This window comes from Helianthus annuus, chromosome 14 (assembly GCF_002127325.2).
Source record: "Helianthus annuus cultivar XRQ/B chromosome 14, HanXRQr2.0-SUNRISE, whole genome shotgun sequence".
Lineage (NCBI taxonomy): Eukaryota > Viridiplantae > Streptophyta > Magnoliopsida > Asterales > Asteraceae > Helianthus > Helianthus annuus.
Genome location: NC_035446.2, coordinates 139448759 through 139454920, shown reverse-complemented (window position 1 = coordinate 139454920; position 6162 = coordinate 139448759). Strand labels below are relative to the sequence as shown.

The 6162-nt window shown below is 38.8% G+C and overlaps 1 long non-coding RNA gene across 1 annotated transcript; it reads right to left on the bottom strand.

Moving 5' to 3' along the window:
• Positions 1-687: 687 nt before the first annotated feature.
• Positions 688-1129, bottom strand: LOC110905970. The gene is made up of 3 exons (XR_002573555.2): positions 1076-1129; positions 918-991; positions 688-799 (listed from the first exon to the last, which is right to left on the bottom strand). It is a non-coding gene; the product is annotated as an uncharacterized LOC110905970 (long non-coding RNA).
• Positions 1130-6162: the final 5033 nt, after the last annotated feature.

The window sequence follows — 6162 nt, the reverse complement described above, 5'->3', positions numbered from 1 at the left end:
AAAATAATCAAAATTTGAAAGTTAGGATCCATTATTTCTCCTTCTAGGTGCATAAAATATACATCTGTCTTATGTTTAAAATTGGATATAAAGTAGTAAAACGAGTCGTATTCATGTTTAAAATTTTTGGTGTTCGCGTTATTAGATACCTGTTAAACCGGCTAAGACACGATTTGCCAACCCTAAGTTGAATGTGTCCCAAGCCCCAAAGTCTGTATAATGCAAATAACCTCCTAAATGGTTGGTTAACTATTTTACTTTAGTAGCCGTAACTAAGGCATACAGTGTATTTATAATTGACAAAAAGATATGTACTGGTCAACCAAATGAAGCGACAAAAAAGTATTCTTATATAATTATAGGGTAAGGTTCATGCGAGAACCACCTTTATTACGAGAACCGCGAGAACCAATGTGAACACAACCTAAAATAGCTAAAAAAACCTTAAAAAAAACCCTAAAAAAACCTAATCCCCCCCAAGCTAAATGCTAAAAACAAAAACCCCCAAAAAACCTACCCCCCCCCCCAACCCCACCCCCAAAAACCTAACCCCCCCCCCCGCAATAAAAGGTGGTTCCTAACGGATCTTTGTCCTATAATTATATCAGTTCATGCCATCATATTAAACCAAAATGATCTTCATGTTATGTTTATTATGATGGTAAAATCAATGAGTGGCTAGTGTTTTAACCTGTACTACAGGGTGCATCAGCTTTAGATGGAAGTTGGCCATTAACATGATGGCTTTGATGCTTTGGGGTATGGTGGAACCTCATGTGCAGATCCTCTTTAGAGCTTTCTAAAAGAGTATGCAAAAACTTAATTTAATAAGCTAACTAGCACCTGATGCGTTTACAATGAGCTAACAAGAAATTACATAAACCAAACTTTTATCAGTGTCAGTTATATCATGGAACCTGATGCTTTGGTGTATGGCTTAATCCCATGTGTAAGATCCTTTAGGTCATTAACTAATAACTTCTATAAGATGCTGCAAAAATCAACAAATAAACGTCATATAATTTATAAATAATGTAACCAAAACTTAACCTCAACAAAAAATCAAATAGCTTACACAAACAATAATGTGTTATATTGTAGAGTACACCTGTTAATCCGAGTAGGATGTGCAGTGTGGGCTATCACTACCCCCTACACGGAAAGCATAAAGTTTGTATAGAAAAATTTAAAAATAATGAAAATGTCTAAAAAATTGTTAAAATTCCAGAAAACATACCTGATTGTATACAGTGTCAGAAAGCACATCTTGAGAAAGCCACTTTTGAATAAGTTGATTAAAAGTATCGCCATATGAATTTAGGCCTCTACCACATTCCTTTTCTTATGAGACCTGCAATAAAACATATAATGTCATGTCATAAACCATTCCTTCTCAGCTGGTATTAGTAACTAAAGTTTTGATGTCACTTGAAAAGTGGCTTTAAGCTTCAATCAGACCATGATGAGTTCCAGTAACACCCACTAAGCTATGAAAATGACTAAAAGCTCTAGCGAGCATCAAGACCTCCTCTAGTATATGATATAAGACTATGGGGTGTGGAGGGGCTTGGGTTGGGGGCATTGCTCGACACATGGATAGGGTGGGATCCACAAGCTAATACTCAAAAACTAGGGGTGTGGTGGGGCGTCGCTTAGCTAGGCGTGGCCGGCCATGTGGAATTTAAAAAAAAAATATAAAAAAACCTGCATTGAACCAGCCAACCACAGCCTGCCATGTCACCCAGCCCCCGCCACACGCCAGGCAAAATCTCCACGCCAAGCGGGCATCGCCAACCAAAACGCCAACCCGGGGTGGAGCACCCAGCGTTGTATATATTAACAGTTTAACACCAGATTGAACATAATGTGTAAACTATTAGGCAATGTTTAAGGGATAAAACGGTTAACTTTGTTGTAAGAATTATTGATTTGAACGATTATCATCACAGATTCTGTGAAAATTCATAACATAATTAGTTTATCATGCACTAATCATTCAAATCAACATGTATCAAGCAAAAATTTACACACATCAAGTCCAAACAGAAACCATAACTACAATATCTACTATATTTATTCTGATCATAACAAATATCCATGGAGACTACACATCAAGCATCAATAATCGAACATCAGGGTCACGATTAACAAAATATCATCTCAACTTTTCGATTGGAACAATAAGGTTATGAATTATGAAACCCTAAATTGCAAAATTGAAAATCCTAGGATATTAATACTGTTAAACAAGACGGATAGAATATGAATAAGAGTTGAAGATTGATCGTACTTACTGTGATTGAATGAAGAACGATGATGATTGTGAAGATGATCGCTGAATTGGCTGAACCGGACTTTGGACTTTTGAAGAGGAGGAGAGGCTGGATTGGATTGATTTCAAAATTTAGGGTTTGGACTTTTGAGAGGGTAGTGATATTTTAGTAATATGGATCGATCCGGATGGATTAATTAATGGATTAATGGATACTTTTTTATGATCCAACAAGTGATTTAAATAGATCAGATTGAATTAGATATGGATCAATATCCAATCCATTGTCAGACCTAGCATGGCCGCGTGGGTTGGGGCGGCGGTTCGGGTTCAACGTCGGCTGCTTCACCTCGGGCAAGCGTTGGCATGGCGTTGCCCCTTTGGTGTGGGGATTGAGCCCCGTGGTTTTTCTATTCAAACGCTAATGACCCGTATGACCCGTGCTTTTAATTTAATCAACTCATCTTACCCGTGAATAAAAGTTTTAACTTTTTAAGTGACCCGTTTCAACCCCTTATTTATTTTTTTTAACCCGCGAATTTAACCATCTCCAGTGCCGGCTACCAACACCGCCGGCTACCACCACCACCACCACTCACCACCACCACCACCACCACCGTCGGCCACCACCACTACTCACCACCACTACCCACTACCGGCCACCACCACTACTCACCACCACCACCACCGGCCACCACCACCGCCGCCGGCCACCACCATCGGCCACCACCACCACTGTCGGCCACCACCACCGGCCACCAACACCGCCGGCTACTACTTCCACCACCACCACTCACCACCACCGTCACCACTGGCCACCACCACTACTCACCACCACCACCCCCACCGGCCACCACTCACCGACCACCACCGGCCACCACCACTACTCACCACCACCACCACTCATCGGCCACCACCACTACTCACCACCACCACCACTCACCACCACCACTCACCTGCCACCACCACGACCACCACGACCTCTCACCAGCACCACCAACACCACCACCTCTCACCAGCAGCACCACCACCACTCACCGCCCACCACCACCACTCACCGGCCACCACCACCACTCAAATATCATGTGTCCTATTACAGTGTATTATAATAACACCACAATGATTAAGCGTCCTATAAAGGTTAAATTTACAAGACCCAAGTGTCAAATGTCTTTTTAAGTTATATTATAATAAAACTCTAGCGAATAAGCGTCCGATAAAACTTATGTTTTATGACTCAAATATCAAGTATCCTATTACGGTGTATTATAATAACACCACAATAATTAAGCGTCCTATAAAGTTTAAAGTTATAAGACCCAAGTGTCAAGTGTCCTATTAAGTTAAGTTCTAATATGACTTCGACTAGAAAGGGTCCTATAACACTGAACATTTATGACTTAACTACAACGCGTCCTATTAAGTTATTTTATAATAGGACCCTAGATGATCAATTGTCCTAATAGAGTACCACATAATGGGACACTAACAATTAAATGTCCTATAAAGTACTTTATTAGGATCTACATTTTAAGTGTCCTATTAAATTATATGATAATAGGACCCCAAAAAATCATCCATCCTATTAAATAGTTTTTTAGGACACCGGTTTAGTGGAATATATTATAAAAGGACCCCAAAAGTTCATTAGTCCTATTAAATAGTTTTTTATGACCCTCTTTTACAAGCGTCCCACAGAAAAGGTCCTAAAAAGCCATTTTTGTTGTAGTGTTTGGTCCCTGCAGCTCCAAAACTTGGTATTTGATGCATTTTTGACACGTTTAAGCCCCGTTAACCACATTTCAAAGCTCTAAAATGATGTTAAAGTATAGGGAACTTAAAATGTGCTCAAAAATATCCCGGATGTCGGTTCGTTTGGCCGTACGGTCGCGATGTTCGGTTAATTACGACGGAATGCGCATAAGCGCGAAAGACGATCCAAATTGCGCGACGAATGGATTTTTCTCATGCCATACACTAAGGCATAATATAAGGATGTTTACATAAATTTTTGGATGTCCGGATGTATTCAGAACGTAAGTTATGCGCAAAAGTGCAAACTTGTGCACTTTTTGACACTTTTAGCCCCTGAATGATCTAAAACTTTGTTTTAGCATACCAAACACCTCAAAGCCTATTTCTAAGCTATGTAAAGGATATTTATGGTATGTTTAACTTATGGACATGTTCCGGAATGTTCGTTACAGTTCAAATTGGCATACTTTCGCAGTTTGTCAAGTTTAGTCCCTGTAAGCGAATTAACTTGTTTTTGCCACACCAAAGCCTTCAAAACTTATTTCTAAGTTATGTAAAAGTTATTTAAGGTATGTTAAGCCTATGTCACTATTCCGGAGTGTTCGTTGGATTAAACTGGTTATTTTTACGCATCAGAGCGCGTATAACCCTCCAGAGAGCGATTTAAAGCTTAAAATCGAACAAGAGTTGATGTGTGCAAATGATACACATATTTTTACGAATCCCAAGTATGAGATACAATATTTCATTGTTTTGGAATTTGTTTGATGGTTGAAGTGACACAGGTGTCACAGTCTCCCCTACTTTAGGAAATTTCGTCCCGAAATTTAATTCTAGAGGAAACTTGTGAAGACAGTTGTGACGGTTTCGCCTTCTAATAGATCCCTTGAACCCTTAAGTGAAACTCGGGGCCATGTTAGGACTCTTAGAGAATTTGTTAACCCTCAAAGTGAATTCCTTGTAATAATAAAACATGGAATTTTGAACTACGGACAGAAGAACGTTTCTTATGAAGACTTATCATAGGAAACTTGGTGTGTGATTGAGATCAGAATTGGGGGTGCGTGAGAATAAATGACATTGGTCGAGGTCCGAGACTTCTCCCGTATCATTATTCTTGTCACTAGGTCTTAACACATGATGAAGCTTCCTGTGGCTCCTGTGCACTGAATTCCATAATTATGTAGGCTTCCATAATTACGTAATTCCTTGCACAGTCCGCACAGTCCATTTCATAATGCGTAGGAAAAATTACTTGAATAAACATGAAGCGATTCGACTAGACCACCAAAGGATCCTTTTAATTAGATCAACGAACGATCTTTTTAACTAGATCAACACATGATCTTCTTAACTAGGCCGTCGTACGATCTCTTTAAATAGACCACTTAAGGGATCATTTTTAGTGACATCATCACATGATATTTCTAATCAGATTTTCAAGATCAATCTGTTTAAGCAGACCATTCAAGAGGTCTAATTATAGAATAATACTTTATAACCAGAGGGACTTAACTACAATGTTGAAATCCATTAAGGGTTTAAGATAGTATCTCTGGATATCCTATTATGAATCTCTCGTATGAGATATGAAAGATTCTATGAGGATTTGGATGGATCATATACAACCACAAAACATGTAAGAAAGCACATAAGCACAAATTTAGTTAACTTGATTCTTTATTTTGTTACCTTTAGGTATGGATATTCAAAGCACACTAGGAATCCAATCCATGGATTTCATTTGGTACTTTAATGATTTTTAAGGATCTGTCTATAAAGATAGAGGGATTCTCAATAAGAGTTTGACTTTGTTTCTTAAAAGAAACGAGAGTTTAAGGTTCTTGGGGAGATCACAAGTGATCATAATATGATAGAACCATACGAGTAGTTTGTCTTTGGGTTGACATCATAAGGTTTCATCAAGCATTCATACAAACGCATAAATTTTGCAGAAATAAAAACAACAAATCTTTATTTATGTAACAACGGAATTGTCTTGAAGTGTCAAAAGATAACAACCAAGGAAACACAAAACACTAATTGTTCACTGCTGCATCATTGTTCATATTTGCCTCATTGATGTTGAACACTCGTCCACGCGCTGGAGGTATGTTAACAAGCATTGGGCAATT